The sequence below is a fragment of the Haemaphysalis longicornis genome, unplaced genomic scaffold, assembly GCF_048455015.1.
Source record: "Haemaphysalis longicornis isolate Haplotype H1 unplaced genomic scaffold, Haemaphysalis longicornis Haplotype H1 scaffold_13, whole genome shotgun sequence".
Taxonomy (NCBI): domain Eukaryota; kingdom Metazoa; phylum Arthropoda; class Arachnida; order Ixodida; family Ixodidae; genus Haemaphysalis; species Haemaphysalis longicornis.
In genome coordinates this window covers 82,628,976-82,648,426 of record NW_027526233.1, presented here as the reverse complement: position 1 = coordinate 82,648,426, position 19,451 = coordinate 82,628,976, and the positions used below count along the sequence as shown (strand labels likewise).

At 46.2% G+C, this 19,451-nt stretch overlaps 1 pseudogene; it reads right to left on the bottom strand.

Annotated features, from left to right (window-relative positions):
• Window positions 1-1,488: 1,488 nt before the first annotated feature.
• Window positions 1,489-19,451, bottom strand: part of LOC144163916 (uncharacterized) — a 166,093-nt pseudogene continuing 148,130 nt past the window's right edge.

Here is a 19,451-nt window from a genome sequence, read left to right as displayed (position 1 = left end):
CGAGATGGCTTTTAGCCACGCACACTGCAAATACCCCATGCGAGGTTGAGTAGTACATCACTCGAGAAAGATAATCCAGACCACGGGAAGTACTATCCACCCGCAGAAGCACAACGTCGCATTTCATCGCGAAACAAAGACGTCCACAACACACACACCATCGCCTCCTGTAATGCCAAACGCATCTCGCACTTCCCAATGGGAGTGAGTGGTACGCCTGCAGTACACACATGTCGCGAGGTGGGGCCCCGAGCTGAACTGGGATCACGGAACCGTAACTGACTTCTAGAGTGGTTTGTACCTTGTTGCCAAGGCAACCGATGTTTGAGATAGTCAAAGAAATGGCGCTCGCTGCAACGAGAGCCGCGGTGGAGCATGTTTTGCCAACGTTGCCGCTCTCCACCACGCGTCGCCCCAAGTTGAACTGGTCACATGATTGAAGCGGTTGGTGCACGGGTTCTGTATCGGTTTAAAATGTCTTTTTCACATGCCGCCGGCAGGAATTACCACCGCCGCAAAATAAGACCCGGCACCAGCGGGGCCACATCTGATACGGCGCTTTTTGGATAAACAGTGCGCGGTGCATCAAAGAACGAGCGCACGATCCTCCCAGTGCGGCTGCGAGTTCGCCGCCGATAAAAAGCGACGTGCCGCCGATAGAAACTGCACCAACGTACACCGCGAAAGGGCAAGGCCAGACCGCCGCAGACATGCGGCCAGATTTTTCGTTCGCTTTTCCAGCCTGGAGCGGAGTGCGGGATTCATGGTGTCAACAAAGCTTGCCCGTAGCAGGCGGCAGTCTTACCAGCGCAATAGCGGAAGTACGTCACCGCTGAGGAGCGCAGCATCACGGGAGCCAAGGCTCGCGCGCCGTCAACAGCGGAGAGTAACTCGAAAGGAGGAGGAAGCGCGGCACGACGATATTGCGCGGTTTTTTATTTACGATTTCTCAGCTAATACTCATCGCTTTAACAAAATTCTTGCGGGAGGAGATTGCTAATACATTGCTTTATTTGGTTGCATGTACATCCATGCATCGGCGGAAGGTATTAGGACCCCTTTAAGGTAGGCGAAGGTATAGAGGAGGTAGGAAATATAAATATTACAAGTCTTGTAAAATAATACGAATAACCCCGACTGCCCCTTCAGTTCTTAAACTACACGATCGTTCTACTACTCTATCCTATTGCTCCACATTGCTTCTTAAACGACGTTTTCATACCGCCCTTTGCGTTGCTGCACCGGATGTTCGCGGCAGTCGGGTGTCCAATGTCGCTAAGGCAGCATTCATGAGCGCACCGCCGTGAAGATGGTGACCAGGCCAGCGGGACGAAGCCACTGGTGCGGGGGAGCCCGTGCACGTCGGTGCTGCGGCCAGCCGAGCGGAGCCGCTGAGCTCCAGGAGCACTTGTGTCGACTGCTAGGGAAGGTCAGCGGAGCATTACCGCTTGGGTCTTGCGGTTACCTACGCCACGGATCCCGCCCCCTTCAGTCGCCTCCAAACACGATCTCTCCCTCGGCCTGCTCCTCGTCTTCTTCCTCCTTGTTCCCTTCTCTTTCTCCTTCAGCTTCAGACATTTCTGACTTGTTTCCCCCTCCTTTTTTGTTGTCAAACTCTTCTTTGAAAACTGGTTCCTGCAACCACCAAGGCAGGTTAAAGAGCATAGGTACCAGGAAGCCACATTGCGGTATCCCTGGGATTGTTGAGAAGGAGTCTAACAGCTATTCGGAAACGCCCATGCAGATAATGGGCCAATTCGTATTCAGCATTTGAGCTCGCCTAGCTTGCCTAATAAGCCCCCTGATTTCCACTGGAGAACACAATGCGTTTGCGTAAGACCTGAGGAGGTGCTAGTCATCAGGAGACATGGCAGTCGAGCAGAGAGAGTAGGTGCTGTGGCTGCTTGGACACGAAGATCAGGCGCAAGCGTCAAAACAGCACGTAACAAAACAGCGCCCGACAAGCGAGCGTCGACACAAGAGCACTGTGTCACAACAGCACCCACCAAATAAGCACGCGATGCACCAATAACGCTCCAGTACGCCACAACACAGCACCATTTTCGGGGAGGCCTAAATGGGGACTTATTTACATTTTTAGCGAGTGCAAAAACAATTGGTGGTGCAGCGGTGGCGTGGAGGTAGAGCATCCGCCTCGCGTGCAGAAGGACTGTGGTTAGAATTTCGATGCCGGACAACGCCCACCGGATTAAAAAATTACCGCGTGTTTATGGAATTGCAGAATGAGGCTTGGCGTGCGGCCTCACCCCGCCGACCGCTGCCGTTAACGCACTCCCTCAGCAGAGCTGGATTGGCCACCATGGTGTAACACGGCCACAACCTCCCATGAATGCGCCCCTTAACTCACGGCCCTCCGTCTCCAGTGGCTGCGAAACAACTGACCACGGCGGCAGTAAGACCTGTGACACAGCAGAGGGTGCTAAGAATCCCTAGAGCCGGTCAGGCCCCCCATTGGAATCTGAACGTTGTACCGTTTAACACGAGAACTTTATCTAGCGAGGCGAGTCTAGAGATGTTGTTCGAGGAATTAGAGGGCAATAAACGGGATGTCATAGGGCATAGTGAGGTTAGGAGGACAGGTTAAGCCTTTACGGTACTGAAAAATGGACACGTGCTATGTTACCGTGGTCTAGTGGACAGATGAGAACTGGGAGTGGGATTTCTATTCTATGAAAGCATTTCTAGCAACATAGAAGGATACTATAGCATTAACGAAAGGGCAGCCGGTGTTGTAATTAGGTTTAACAAGAGGCACAAACTAAAGGTGGTACAGGGCTGTAGCCTACATCCAGCCATGACGACTAGCTATTTGAACGTTTCTATGAAGCAGTGGAATCAGCAATGTCTAAAGTAAGAATACCGTATACCGTAGTTATGGAGACTTCAATGCTGAAGTTGGCAAGAATCAGGTTGGTGACCAGACAGTTGGAAACTATGATTTGGGCTGTTGAAACAGCAGGGGGGACCTACTTGTCGAGTTTGCAGAACGGAATAATTAACGCATCATGAATACCTACTTCTGCAAACAGGAGAGCCGGAAGTGGATGTGGAGTAGCCCGAATGGTGAGCATAACAATCTTACACGCATTATCACGAAGTGTGCAGAAAAAGTCGGGGGCACGATGGCTAGACAGGATACTGGAAACCTTTCCCAGGAGATGAAAGACTTGATTTCAAAGGGCAAAGCATGACAATATCCACCCAGCTGACCTAATAGAACTAACGAGCTTTCGAAGTTAATCAATAGGCGTAAGACAGCTGACATACAGAAGTATAATACGGAGAGGGTCGAATATGCTGCAAAGAACGGAGGCAGCCTTAAAGCAGTGAAGAGGCGACTAGGCATGGGGAGAAAAAATAAATCTATGCACCTAATGACAACCAAAGCAATGTCACCACAAATAAGGAATAAATAATCATAGTAGCCGAGGCAGTTTATAGAGATCTGTACAGTAACTGGGACATGCAGGATATTGCCGAAAGATAAAGTAGTTCCGAGGAGATAGACATCCCACCAGTAATGACAGAATAAGTATAGAAGACTTTGAAAGAAAAGCGGGCAAAGCATCTGGTGAAGGTCAGATAACAGCAGACCTCTTGAAGGATGGCGGGCAAATTGTGCTAGTAAAACTGGCAAACATGCACACGCAATGCCTAATGACCGCGAGGGTACACGTATCTTGGAAGAATGCAAACATCATCCAAATTCATAAGAAAGGTGACATGAAGGACTCGACAAATTACAGGCCGATTAGCTGACTCTCAGAAGTCTACAAGGTATTTACCAAGTTATTCCCTAACAGAATTTCTGCCACCTTAGATTTCAGTAAACCAAAAGAAAAGCATCGCTTCGTAGAGGCTATTCAACAATGAACCATATTCACACGATCAATAAGGGAACAGAGAAGGGACGGAGTATACTGAACACCTATTTGTAGCCTTCATAGACTCGAGAAAGCATTTTACTGGGTCGAAACCTCAGTAGTCATTCAGGCATTACGGAAGAAGGGTGTGGACGAGCACTTTGTAAGAATATAGAGGATATTTAGTGTGGGTACACAGCCACCATCATCCTCCATGAGCAAAGCAGTAAAATACCTGTAAGAAAAGGCGTTAGACAAGAAGACACAATCTCTCCAATGTTATTATGTATTATATATGTAGCTTTCATTGATTATGAGAAAGAATTTGACTCAGCCAAAACCTCAGCATTCATTCAGGCATGGCGGAACCAAGCTATAGATGAGCATTATGTAAGAATACTAGAAGGTATCTGCAATGGGTCCACAGGTAGCGTAATGCTCCATAAGTATATTAGTAAAATACGTATAAGGAAAAGCGGGAGACAAGGGGACACAATCTCTCCAATGTTATTCACAAAATGTTTACAAGAAGTATTCAGAACATTGGATTGGGAACAGGTGGGAGTAAGGGTTAATGGAGAATACCTCAGTAACCTGAGATTTGCTGATGACGTTGCCTTGTTAAGTAACTCGGGGGACGAATAGCAAAGCATCTTTACCGCACTTGACAAACAGAGTAGAACCGTGGGCCTGAAAATTAATACGTGGAAGACTAAAGTAATAATCAATAACCTCGGGAAAGCACAGCGATTTGATATAGGTGGCGAGGCAGTCGAAGTGGTAAGTGAATATATCTACTTAGGCCAAGTTGTGACTCTGGATCCTAATCATGAGGCAGAAATATTCGAAGGCAAAAATGAGGTGTTGTGCATTCGGCAGGTATCATCAGGTTATGAATGGAAGCCTACCGTTGTCCCTTAAGGAGAAAGTGTTTGACAGCTGCATATCACCGGTACTCACCTACGGGGCAGAAACGTGGAGGCTCACTAAGATACTTCAAATAAACTTAAGGACGACTGAGTGTGCAATGTAATGGAAGATGGTAGGTGTAACGTTCAGGGACAAGAAGAGAGCGGAGTGGGTCAGGGAACAAGAGCATGTTAAGGCCATATTACTTGAAATTAAGAATTAATGAATGTGGGCAGGGCGTGTAAAATGAAGGCAAGATAACCGTTGGTCATTAAGGGTAACAGAGTGGATCCCTAGAGAAGGCAAGCGTTGCACGGGGCGTCAGAAAGTTAGATGGCCAGATGAGATCAATAAGTTTGCGGGGATAAATTGGTCACATTTGGCAGAGACCGAGGTAATTGGAGAATAATGGGAGAGGGCTTTGCCCTGCAGTGGGCGTAGAGAGGCTGTTGATGATGATGATGATGAATATGATTATGATGATGATGATGAACATTAATCTTGCAGTGGCGCGCGGCCTCGGAACGTTTTGTTGCGCCGGAGCGCCGAACACTAACGTCATTGGAACTACCCGACACAAGTTTGCTGGGATGCTGAATCCAGGCGCCCCGCTGATCTGCCGGGGGAATCTCGCCCTGCTGTCCGACGGCTGAACACAAACATGCCCGGGCCTGACAAAGGGGCACCGATGAGTCAGCTCCGCCCTCTTCAGAGGGTCATATTATGCAACACCTTCGCGTATATTCGTCAAATTCAACTAGCGTCCAGTGGAGGGCTATTATTGGCGAATTTAAAATGCAGGAGGCCGAAACAAATCCCAGGGGCTATAGGAGCCAAAACTGCGTGAAGGGCGATAGATGACGAAGACAGGGAGCTGAGAAGTGCTTTTACAAATAATTTTGGCACTCTTTCCCACTCCCTTGCGCTAGCAGACTATGTACCACACTTGATCCTGTCGTACATAAGTCTCTCCTTAACTTACCGTCACCTCAACAGCACCATCACTCGGCTCGGCGAAACACTGGCCGAGGGATCAGGAAGGCACCTTCACAGCAGCGAACACGCAACCACACGCACGCACACGCAAGCACACATGCACAGGCCCGCATGTTCCCACGCAGGCACACAAACACACGCACACCCACGCGCGCACGGGATCTCACGCAGTCACGAAGACGCACACTCACACATAGTGCGGTTTAATAGCCGTTCCGGTTCGACCGCATTTTGTCTCGGTTCAGTTCGGTTCAATTAAATCACGTACAGTGCCTGTTCCCTATATAAAACGTCTTTACTACAATACAAGAATTTACTACAATGTAGAAATGTTTGCAGCAAGTTGGTTCGTATTGAAAGGGAGGGTATGCGCACTAAAGACGAGGACTGTGACTTGGCAAGACAGGTGCTAGTGTCAACTATTCGCAGTCAATAGAAGCTCCTACCTCGTCTCGTTACTGTCCTCGTCTTCCTTACAAACCTTTTTTTGGAGAAGAGAATGTGCTTCGTGCTGTCATGACGGCCAGTGAATTCTTGGTATTTTTAGCCGCGTGGATTACCTATGTGGTTATGCGGTGACTGTTTTCAGAGTGCGCTCTGTAATATTCTCAGAAGATCTAGTACGCAAGTACTGTACAGTGCACTGCCACCCTTTTCTTCCCGCAAGTTCGTCTGTGAAGAGGTTGACGCCCCCGCAGATCGCCTGGAAAGATAAAATAATGTTCCAAAGGCACCACAAAAATACATAGTGTAAAAAATGATGAACCTGCGCCAAATAACCTCGTCGAAATGGTGCAAGGGGCTGAATTTGTCACGTGATGGAATAAAATATTGGACACGTAACTTCCTTGAATACATGTTATGAACGATGGCTGGAACATCCCAGCACCCTATCCGGTAAACCAGTACGACAAAGTGGCAAAGCGGGGTTCCAATCCTGGCCCGGCTTGCGGTGTGTCGTAGCAAACGCCACTTCGTTCTTTGCAATAAAGTTGTGCGCCAAAACAGAAATAGGTCAGTCTACTTTATTAATTTGTGTGGGCTGTGATTGACATTGTAATTTCCACCTCCAGTGTTTCTCGTTGATGCCTTCCATGCGTTTGTCCATACAGCTGACTTGTAAAGCAACATAGAACCTGCAAAGAAAAAAGCGGCGAATTTGCTGTGGTTTGTGTGCTGCCATAAGTTTTTCGTGTATTACCTTGGACCCCGGTGGACATCTGCGCTGGACTAACCTCTATGGACTTAAACCAAAAGGTCGTGCCCACAAAGTCTCTGAACGTGACGGTAAATTCGTCGGTCTTATATTCCCGGTTTTCAAGACGTATGTATTTTTCAAGCAAAAATCAGTTCTAGAAAAGTTTTACAGCATTACGTAAAGCAACGCATGACTACTACTTAAAACACTACGCAAACGCTTTGTTTTATTAGAAATTATTTTCGAATTTATGTACTGCTTTAAAATTTCTTCACACTATTAAAAATGACTTTCGGTTTTTCAAGCTTTATATATTTTTATGATAATAAATTTGTAGTAAATTGTGCAATTCGCACAACAAAGTCAGTCAGTAACAATTTATCCATAAAAAAAGTTTTTTGTGCAGTATCATATGCCTTTGACGGATTTTTGTAGGGAATCGGTAAATACGGTTTTGAAAGCGTTTATGCAGTCCCACAAACACTTTGGCTTCACAGGTGATGCTGTCTTCTGTCTGCACCCAAAGCAAAGTTAAACTGTCAATTTTACATTGTGTAAATCCGTACAAGCCAAGATGCTTTATCGCGGAATAAGGGGTGGTAGAAATCTGCAAAGTTATTGGTTGAAATGATGGAATTCAAACGTTTACGGCAGCAGTCCTTTGTTATGATTCAACTACATGTTTTGTTTTTTTTTGTTCCCACAAATATACACGTTATGGCGGAGAACAGGCTAAAAGTTACAGTCAGCAACTTTACCATGCCTTGCATCCTGCATAGAGGAAGTAGAACATCGGGGGGGGGACAAAAATACCGTTCCACTCAACCAATTTGCGGAAGGTATACTAAATTTCTCTTACAGAGATGACATAAGCTCAAGAGCCGTAATATTGACGCTTCATTGACGGTACATAACCTACTGAAAATTAGAGGTAGAAAAATAATAAAAATCGAATCAGAACAACATTATGGCGGTTTAGAATAAGTATATGTCACATCATGTAGAGTAAAGAGAAGTATTGGCCAAGGGCATCATGTTCGTACCGAGAAAAAATCACGGGCCATCTCCAGTAACATGAAACCTGGGGAGGAGCGAGGCATGCAGGGTATGAGTTTACTGTTGGGGCCTTGGCGTTTTTTCCCACGCAGATAAAACCAATGGGGGGTAGAAGTATACAGCTTTGCTTGAAGCACGAAGCGGAGTAGTGCTAGAGTTGGAAAACGAGCGTCTCTTCGTGTTCATTTAGTACGCGTTACGGTCTAGGGTGAGGTTATGGTAAACGAGTGTCCCAGTGCTTTAGTACCACCTCTACGGCGACAACGAACGACGGCAATGACAGGAGATGCCAACAGCTCAAGCCCCTAAGGGGCTTCGCCCAGTGAATTCGTGCAGCTCACATGTTGTAGTATTACCAAATTCATTGAATGTTAGAAGATTCAGCCTGTTCATAAGGCTATACCCAACGATCGGAAAAGTGTAAATGGTGCGTGCACTTGAAACGAGCCAATGTTGCATTTTGTACCGGTGGGCTTGATGAAGATCGGTTCTGGTAGAGTGTCACGCTCCTTCCGGAGCAGGTTTCTCCGCCCGCTAAAACCGTACCGGTATAGGAAAAAGTAAAAAAAAATCATAACAAGGCCTTAGGGCTTTCATGATTTCATATAATATGGCACATATTGTCCCAAAAACAATGGCATTCAAGCAATGCATCTAATTTAAACGTGAAGTCGACTATAGGGAGATCAATGGAAGCTTGTTGGATGTAAGCGGGCTTTTTGCCATTGCGTGTCGCCCTTCAAAATAGGGCCATCTTCGAGACCCCTGTAACGCTATTGTTATCCACACTGTTCCAAAACAAATTACACGGAAATTAGCCACTAAAACGACCGTATCATTACGCCGAGTTTTAGTTAAGTGTTGTTATTAGTTCGCTTACTGTGAAGGTGTAAATGTTACAGAATTACTGTCTGCAGTCAATCCAGGGCCATCTATGGAGGGAGGTTGTGGTCAGAAAACTGCTGTATCTGTGGTTCTATCGCAGCTATAGGGAAAGAAATCATATGACAATTACCCGCTACTAACCCTCCACACCACAGCTCTACTGATCGTCCTTATTCACAGTATAGAAGGGCACTGAATTTTTTGGAGACCAGCTATCAGCAAAATATATTTGAAGTTGTGTTTGCGTTCTCAAGTGTATATGTAAGCTAAGAGCAAGCGATACTAAACTAGGTCTCGATTATTAGTTCTGAAAAAGTTTCTAACAACGCGTCAGTAGGGGTGTCGTAACGTTCATTACGTAGAACACAAAAACGTTTATACCACAAACATACGCTTAAATTTCGTTGTGGACATTGTGCTCCATTAAAAACAAATTGATCAAATTACTTTCAAAATTCAGCACCATTCCACTCTATGACGGTAGAAGACCAGCGGAGCTGTTCGTGTGAGACCGTCGTAATGGGAATGACGTTAGCGGGAAACCGCAAGGGATGACACACCGAGCAAGCAACGCCTTGTCGGTTGGTCACGGACTCCTGCTCAAACAGCTGCGTCGCGCCGGTGCAGAGTGCAGCGGGATGGCAGTCACCCCCATCTTCATTTTTCCGCTTCGCGTTATTCAGGGTGCCGACTGACATCGCGCTTAAGCGTCGTGCCGTCGGCTCGATCGTCGTTGTTTTCTGCCTTCTTTGCACCCGCCGGTATACCCACGCCAGCGCTCTTTGAAGGCCCGCTGTCCTTCCTCGCCGTGCACAATGCGCGTCCTGCCCACATCTCTCACGGAACACAACTGCGGTGACGCCTGCGGGAGATGTAAGACGTCACAATAGAGATACGCACAGATTGCGGGTGCACGGTTGGCGGAGAGTGAGGGAGAGGGAGATTCCTTTATTTTTCAAGCAAGTTGGCTAAAAATGCATGGCGGCCACCACCCGAAGGTTTGCGGTGGCGGTGGCTGCTCGGTCAACCAGACGTAGCTGCACACCCCGGTTGGGAACTGTCCCGTGCGTACTCCACCCGCACGACGCCGAAGATGGGCGGAAGTGGGTTAAGAGAACAGGCCCACATATCATGGGTTAATGTGTCCAGGGAGTCACAGAGGGGACAGTTGGTTGAAGGGAACTCAGAGGAATAAATCTTGTGTAGGAAGAAATTGGTGTGAAGGAGTCGCCAAAGGCGTTCGTGAGCGATGGTGAGGGATGTGAGGGTGGGGTGTTAGCGGAGATGGATGAGGGGGCAATGCTCCGTGTCTTCTTGGTACGAAAGCAGTCGATTGCGGGCCGCCCGAGCACTGTGGTAGAGTGCAGGAGCGAGCACAGCGCAGCTGGTGAGTTATCGTGCTGCTTTGTGGGCCACCTCGTTGCCTCCCACCCGTGTTAGCCGGGGTGCAGAATATGTCGCCTGGTAGAGTACAGGGATTTTGGAAGTTAAATCTAAGTTCCGTATCCCAAGTACAATGGCGGATGAAGTTTTGAATCGACGTCTTCAAATCAGTAATTGTAATTGTGGTTGCGGCGTGGTGATAAGGGCCAAGGCAATTGCTGCCCCTTCTACAGTTGTGAGAGTGCCGGAGAAAAAGGGTGTCCCACAGCGCAAGAGGAGGACGCGTGCGCTATGCCAGGGATGTGCATGGTGGAAGAACCGGGGGGTTGAGAAAGCGATCACCTTTCTTGTCCTACAGATGAAAAAACCCGCGGCTAGCCTATAACAGGTCTACTTCAAAATAACGATTTAGGCAATATTTACTTGACTTTAAATTCACTGACAGGTCAGTGTGCAAGCGAGCACGGTAGGATTATTAATCTGCCCAACTCCTATTTGGCATTGCACAGGACTGCTCGCGCTCTGGTAGACGGCGCGGAGGACCCCACCACGAAACCGTGATTAGAACTATGCTAAAAATGGTCTCCAAGAGCAACTGGCTCTAGAAGGTCAATCAGGGATGTCCTCCTACCCCTTGGATGTTCTTGGCATTGTTTTGTTCTTTCAGTACTGAAACACTATGTGTGGGCACGTGTGGCCCCGTCAACTTTGAAAGTACGATGAAGGCCGTGTCGACCAAGCTCGCGTTGATTTTTTTTTTCATTTGCCAAACTCCCATTGACCACTTTGCCATTGCCTTTTTTTCCATTGGTCTCTTGTGTTCCCCTTAGGTGATTCTCCCTATAGAAAACGAGTCATCCCTTATGCCTATTTTAAAGGGGCGCGTACAGATTGCGGTATCATTGCGTGGCAAGGAGGAGTGCACCAAGATTATTCATAGTGCAGGGGAAGGGTACAAAACATTTTATGCAGTGTTTTTGCACGCTTCCGTTAGAGTAAGCTCCGGGCTTCATTTTGTATATATCTGCTTGTAGAATGAATAGTTCAGCTATACTGTTGAAACATTCATCTCATCGAAATGGTAGCCGTTCTCGTATTACGTAGCCTCCGCAACGTAATAGAATGTAGCGCCAGACGTGCGGATAATGAAGGAATCAACAAGCAACATCATTACGTATTAGAGAAACATAACCAGAACATACCTTCCAACGCGAAAATAAGAATATCACAAGCTGATATGCCAAATTTCTGCTCCAATGCGCCTAACATAGTTAGCACCAGTGCGCGACCGATCCGGTGCTCATGTGTCTTCTTGTGGATGAGTTAAAAGAATTTATTAATTTATCTAAGGGGAATTAGAATAGAAAATACGGTTCCAATGAAACGCACATTATTTGACGATGCCCTATCACAGTCAAAAGCTGAACCTTTAAATAACGATGTCGTTATAGGTACTTCGGATGTACACGCAAAATATCTTAAATATATGTATGAAGGACCTGCAAAATATCTCAAAAGTCAGGTTCGCCGTCCGCGTCACAGTTTGTCATGATTTTTACCCAACACGCCAAACAACTTACGTTCGCTTACTAACCAAAGTTTCTGTTTGTTTGCCAATGTCCACGCCTTCGTCAAATTGTGAAGTCCCGATGCGATTTTCGAAGTAGTTTCCACAACCGGCTTTTGTCCTTGTGATGCAGGTTTGAAATTCGTCCTTTCTTCCAGTGTGGGCTGAGTTGTATTGTAGCTATTCTTCACGCCGCTTCACAATTCAAAGTAGAAGCGGCATGTCACGATTTTTTACCTAATCAGAGAAAACGCTATCACTCACTAAAGCAACGGCCGACGTAGCCATCGGTAGAGTTGCGTCTGGCAATGTGAAATTAATAGTAGTGATTAATCATTAACAGTGACTCTAGCTAATCAGCGAGCAGGAGTGGCTTGACCGGTGGGCAAAAATCAAGTCATACTGCTGTAGTTGTTTGTATTCACGCACGGGTGACTGTGACTCTGGTTAGTCAGTGAGCAGAGGTGGTTTTGCCAGTCGATAAAAATCAAGCAAGATGCACTGAGAGGCGTACGACGAACGGGAAGCGTGTAAGTCGTACGTTGAGCCTCTCAGATCGTGTACAACCCACGTACCTTCAAGGAATGTTGTAGGTATGCCCGAAGTATTTATAAGTTGTGGGCACATTCGACGTACCTTTAGACGAAGCGTTAAACCAACCATTGCTTTCTAAAGCAATGCAAGGTCAGCAACCGAGAAAAATAAACGTATGTGAGTAATAGCTAAACAAATTCAGGTTAATAGGTTTAGAACGGCAAATAAACCTTAATTTCTAACATCCATAGCGGTTTTCGAAATACTGCAGTAGAAGAGTAATAGCTAAACAAATTCAGGTTAATAGGTTTAGAACGGCAAATAAACCTTAATTTCTAACATCCATAGCGGTTTTCGAAATACTGCAGTAGAACAATAGCACACGAAAATGTGTTCTCAAATAGGGTTATGGTATGTTAAGGGATGCAATTTTGATTTAGTGCTAATGGGATCAACGCGGACGTAATTGAAAATACCGTGCAAGAATATAAAAGAAACCACTAAGGTGCACGTTTTTATATTCTATGCACCTTAGTGGCTTCTTTTATATTTTTGCAGGGTATTTTCATTTACGCCTGCGTTGAGCCCATTAGCCCATCAGCCCATCACAACGCACAAAAGATATGTCCAGTGCTTCTTATGGGCAAACTTGCTTGTAACGACAATAATCCCGGCAAGTTGAAGCACACGAAAGCAACTCGCTGTCTTTGCTCAGCGCCATTCCTAGCTGGTGGGCTGTAGACACCGACCTCGAGGATTTTCTGTTCATTATTTCAGAACACGTGAGCCGACTTCTGGAGTAGTATCAGAACATTCGTCTCTCGCTGCAATACCAACAACACAACACCATGGAGCATTGATAGCAGCCCACGTAGCTTCACACAAACAATTAACCTTTCGAAAACTACGACACACCAGACACATAGGTCACGTTTTGGAGGTAACACGGTGCTTCGTAGCTTTGGGCAAATTTTGTTGCGGATAAATGATATAGAGAAACGAGCTGCGATAAGTCCGCGATTGACATTTGGTTCGGATGTGGTGGTGATCCAATCCCTAACATACACACGTGATATCAACATTACGCTAATTACAAGCGCTAACCGGCACCTGGCGTTGCCTCCGCACACACTGAACAAATTTTAAAGTCAATGAACACTAAAGATAATCCAAGCGCAGACAGTCAGATGTTGATAGCTTGAAGAACATTTCAGCGAACTCGATAACAGGCCAGGCTAAATCAGAGCGTCGGGTCATGTCCCAGCAGCTACCTTGTCGTGTTATATGATTGTGTTTAGAGGTGAGCATGATGTGCATGTATCGAAATACTTCATATGCAACGAAAACGCAACGCACCGCACCTCTAGTGAACGAAACGCACAATGCACACTCATATGTTTACTGCATGCTTAGGCGCCACACGAAGCACTAACATTTAAAACAGGCCAAGCGTAAAAAAGCCTCGCATCACCAACTCGCGACTTTAAAGGGAAGGTGAAGCGGTTTTAGAATTAAAAGAAAAGTAAACTAGCGGCAAGTACACATTGAATAGTTCATGTGTACGAAATATTTTCGCAATACATGCAATAGAAGCGGCGCAATGAGCAAACAAAAGTGGCCCGATGCCCCGCCCCCCACTCGCTGCGCGATGCCGGAAGACCGAAGAGCGCGGGCGAAAACCGGCTGAAAAACGTCATACCTGGACTTCCGGCCGGATCGGCCGCCTCGGCCATGCTCTTTTCGCCGTGTTTCTTTGTGAATGATACTTGTTGTTGTGGTTGATAGCACTCATTCGTACAATTTTCGTGTTCAAAAAGTATGCACGAAAAGCAAACGAGGCGTACGTTATCATGCCGTATTCCTAAGCAGAATAATGCCACACCGGGATGCTTGATAACATACGGAAGCGACAGCCGAGGTGGCTGTGCTTGATGACAGAGAATATACTACACTACGTTAAATACTTTGTAAACCGCTCCAATGCGGCTTTTTTTTTTTTTGATGTGACGGACGTGAATGTTCGCATTAGATTCTAGATTTAGGAAGGATGGGGAATACTGCTGCACTTTGGCCGGGGATGTTTCGTTCCATTCCAGACACCAAGTCACATTTGTTCAGGAAATACTTGTTTCGTTAAACGCGTCGGTTTTCTTTCCCTATGGGCTCAGGAAAGTGTAAAAAAAACAATTTTTTGGCGAAACTAAAAAAAAGGGGCCAATCCTGATAGAAGTTCTCTCCCGGCTAACAGGTAAAAAGTATTCCTACAAAGTAAAAGAACCAAGACAACCAGATTACTTATTTTGCAAGTATACATGTCACGATAAGGTGATGTTTGTCTGGAATTTAAAAAAAAAACACCACTCCGAACCACCACCGTGCCATAATTTCTGTTGACTGCGGGGGCCTAATTTTTCCCCAAGATTCCGTGTGGCTGCATATTATAACCTGGCAAGCACTTGTTGTCACTGAACCTCAAGTGTGCTCCAGTGATAGTCGGTGATATATATAATGATGATACTAAAATATTAGGAGCGAAGAGTAAATATACGGCCTCTGTCCGACTAGCGCGGTAAATGCTTAAATCTAGAAATGCTGAAACAGGCCATCGATTCATTATCACAAACGTTTGGTGATTGCTACCTAAAGTAACGTAACTACAACGTAACTGCCTTGTCCGACTGGTCTGTTAATTATAACGAGGTGGCCGTAATATTGTAACAGAATGCGCAAGGCACAAGCGAAAATCAAGCCCTACTACAGCCAATAATGCTGAGCAGGCACTAGTATGCTGCAGTGTTTTTAGAATAAATGCATGTGAAGCAGTAAGACGCCACTCATCGAAGTGCAGCTAGCAATCGCGGAGGCGCCGTAGCGCCGCTGCCGGAATGGCGCGCGCGTGTGGGTCTGTGTACGGGGATGAGTAACGGGGCTGGGGTGGGCGACAACGAACAAAGGAAATGCGGAAGCAGAGTCTGCTTGTTGGTTTATGCGTGTACCGGCAAGATGTGCCTCGCATATACGTTTACAGCGCATGAACGCTATTTTTTCGCGCAGTGCCCGTACGTGCTTTTCGCTGGTAGATTGTTTATAAAACGCCGATTAATCTTCAGCATAAATGATTTTGTGTATAATAAGAAACAGTTAAGGCAGTAGCTAATTTAACATAAGGTATAAAATCCCCCTATGCTGGTTGCCTAATTCAAAAATATTTTGATGGAACCCACTAGTCGACGCCACAGTCAGTGCTTTGGGGTTCTCTGTCGTGTAAAGCAAATTTAAGCTCCAAGATAATTGAACCAACAGCACGGGAAATTATAAAACAAACGTCCAGTCATGTGCGAAAATTAAACTGCAAGCTAAATTGCCGCAAAGGCAACCGTGCGATCGTTCGCAATGCTTCCGACAACCCGCGCGGCCGAAGGGTGTCCTCCTTTGACGTCATGACGGGCGCAACCAATCAGGGGCGTCAAAAGACGAAAAGCGCGCGTCTTTCAAACGGGGCCGCGCTTTTTGCAAGATAAATGCCACTTGGACTCATGTACGATAAATTTCAATGTGATATTCGGAATCAGCGTGCAAGAAACTATATAACTGTTAATCTAACTCAGATTTTTTGGAAAGCGCTTCAGCTTCCCTTTAAAGATCTATCGTAGCGTCTCGTAGCGCTTGTATGGTTTCTATCAGCATATCCCCCGGTACTCACGCCATGCTGAACGCCTACTGCGCTGCTTCGTTACCGCCAAGTTGCCTAAGGGATAATGGATGTAGTCAAGCCTGTACGTAAGACCTTTCCAGATAAAAATTTGCTCCTCCATTTAATTTGGCCGGTCGTCCGTGCATGATCCATATATTTCGTTTTTGGGCTCCGGAAGGGTCTTCCTGTGGTCTACAAGGGGTGCTTCCGAACGTTACGGAGCTGGTTGCAGCGGGAAGAAAACTTGAACTGCCATAATAAGCTTAATGAAAGAAATGGACAAGCTTTAAGGACAAAAAAAACAACATACACCTGCGAAGCACCACTGGCCAATGAAGATCAAGAAGACGAAATCCGGAATAGGTATCGACGTCTGCCGATTACACAATGAGTTTCATACAACACATAAAATACGTGGAGCCAAGCCTAATACGACACAACAATGATCGGTTGAGTCCCACAACTACCATATCTCTTAACCGTTCCAATTGGTATCCATCAGTAAGTGGAAGACTTAGGAGCAATGCAGGGATACCATAACCTACAGTACGAATTAACCTCCCCCCTTACCCTCGAAACGCTTATGCACTGATTTAGAACAGCATACGTGCCGTGATACTTTTACAGAGCTTGGATACAAGCCATTGTAGTTACCGCGCTAAAGCAGGGGGGGGGGCAATGTTTCGATGCCCGGTAGTGACCGTCTTACAGCTTTCATCCGCAGCCTGTAACAGTTTTTTGTAAAATAATAGTGGATTCGGGTGCCTAATGAATACAGTGGTACACTGGAGAGTTGTCTGCCCGGTTTCCGAACAGTACGCTCTCAATTTACAAGCTGCTTCCCGTCGAATACTGCATGAAGGATGCTTTTCTCCACAAAAAAACACGATGCGCGTTTTGCGACCTAGATAGGGCACACGGCCGTAGTTTAACGTTATAGCATTCTTCACGACCGCTGGCGTTTTGGCAAAGCGACATGCATGGGGTCCGAAAGAACATTAAGGATGAGGGAAAAGCTGCACAATCTAGATAGTATCAAAAGAACAATGTTGAAGTCTTCAACGACTAGGGCAACGTATACGGGTTTAACAGCTATTTGAATCAATTCTGCGCATAATCAGTCGAATTCACACAGCACAGTGTGAATTTGTTCGAAATAGAGTTTTCTTCTCTTGATTACCCCACCCAGCTGCTATTGTGAGAGAGCGAGAAAAGAGAAAATTAACTTTAACAAAATCGAGTGAAGTCTTTGTACAGCGTACTGATTGCAGGATGCCTTGAGCTTCTTGGGCTGCATCGACAGCCCTTCCGATGAAGTGTAGCTTACCCTCGAGGCCGGAGCTGGCCAAGGCTGTCTAACATAACTATTTGGAAAGAAACCTTGCTTCCTTAAAGCTAAAAAGACAAAGAAGACTGGAATTTCAGGTGCAGGACGCTCCTTGTTGTCTGTTGGCGAATACCACATTTCCTTATTGCGCTTCTGTTTCCGATGTTTTCAGTAATAATATTGTTTTCCTTGGCGTGTTTTTTTCAGGCTCAGCTGCCTGTAATCGTCCATTTTATCTGCCGTTGCAGGGAGGGCTGTGGATATCTGCAAAAATTCGTAGCGAATGCAGAAATAAGGTGCCACTTTATTGTGTTTCGACCAAAGTGTCTCTTTCCTATCGCACCAAATAGGAAGCAGACATAAAACAAAACCCGGTTCCAAAGTTATTCTACATTTTTTTGTTCTCCTTCTTAACGCTGTGTTGTAAAACGCAGCTGGCTAAGCCTTTTACGTTAAAAATTAAGCATGGATATTGAGACAAGGTAGACGCGGTTAAAAATGGCTGCATTTACACTGTTTATATTTCAAAAAAATAAAGCTTGGATACTGATACGAGATAGACGCCATTAGAAATGCCTGTATTTATACTATTTACAAATGAAAAAATCGAAGACAGCAAATCACATTTTCAGATACTGTCGGGTGCTACACCGATGGTCGTCTTCTTCGTCCACGTTTGGCCACATGCCCTTAACTGGGATTCCTCTTCATAGCCACGGCTTCATAACTTAACGAAGCAGGGCTGGTCCATAACATAACCCCCGCCGGCGAATGCGCGGACTCTGAGTTTTCTATTCAGGGGCCGACAGAGCCGAGGTGTGTGGTTTCAGCCGAGCAAAATAGACAATGTTTGTTGTAACAACGGAAGATTATGATTGAATCGTGGTGACATCGTACGTCACCTTGGTCACCTGGCGTAACACCTTGTCATGGCTGGTGTAACGTGGAAAAAGATCTGGTGTAATTCGATGAGAAACCCGAGGAGACCACAGAAGCACGAGGGAGCCTGGATGTTCAGGACGGTGGCGCTTGTCATAAAAGCTTTTGTGGTGTGCTTCGGACCGTTTGGTGTGTATGCTGGAAATCTGTCGTGCGTAGTCAGCCCGGGCGATGGCGTCGCTCACGTATTCTATCACAGAAACATGCGAAGGAGGTCGCAAGGTATGCAGTGGCAAGGTAGGTGTCCTTCCATACAAGATGGAAAATATGGAATACGTGGCGACGTCATGACGTGACCAGTTATAAAGCGTCAGAAACGGTAACGCTACGTCTCAGTCGCGATGTTCCCGTAAATCATACATTGCTATCATGTCGGTGATGGTACTACTAAGGCGTTCAGTGAGTCCATTTGTATGAGGATGATACGCAGTGGATAAGTTATGCTCAGTGCTGCACGAATGTAGGATGTCAAGACAACGTGGGATAAAAAGGATCGCCCTCTGTCGGTGAGGACTTGGTAAGGGGCTATATGGTTGAGAAAAACGTCATGTAAGAAGTAACAGCAACTTCGGTAGCACAAGTGGTTGGAGGGACCTTGTGGATGGCAAAGTGAGTAGCATAGTCACTGGCAATGCAACCACTTGTTTCCCAGAGTGGTAGTAGGAAAAAGTCCAAGCAAATCGAAACCGACGCTGTAGAACGGTGTAAAGGGGACATCGATGGGCTGCAGGAGGCCAGCTAGGCCCACAGTATGGGTTTTAAGTCGTAGACAGTGATCACATCAGGTTGCATAGCGGTTCAGCTGAGGTGAGTGGGACTTCTAGTCAATGAAAGCATAGCTAGCAACATAGACGAATACTATAGCATTAACGAAAGGGCAGCAGGTCTTGTACTTAGGGTAAATAAGAGGTACAAGCTCAAGGTGGTGCAGGGCTACGCACCTACATCCAGCCACGACGACCAAGTAGTGGAACGCTTCTATGAAGATGTGGAATCGGCAATGGCTAAAGTAAAAACACAGTATACCGTAGTTATGGGGGACTTCAATGCTAAAGTAGGCAAGAATCAGGCTGGAGACA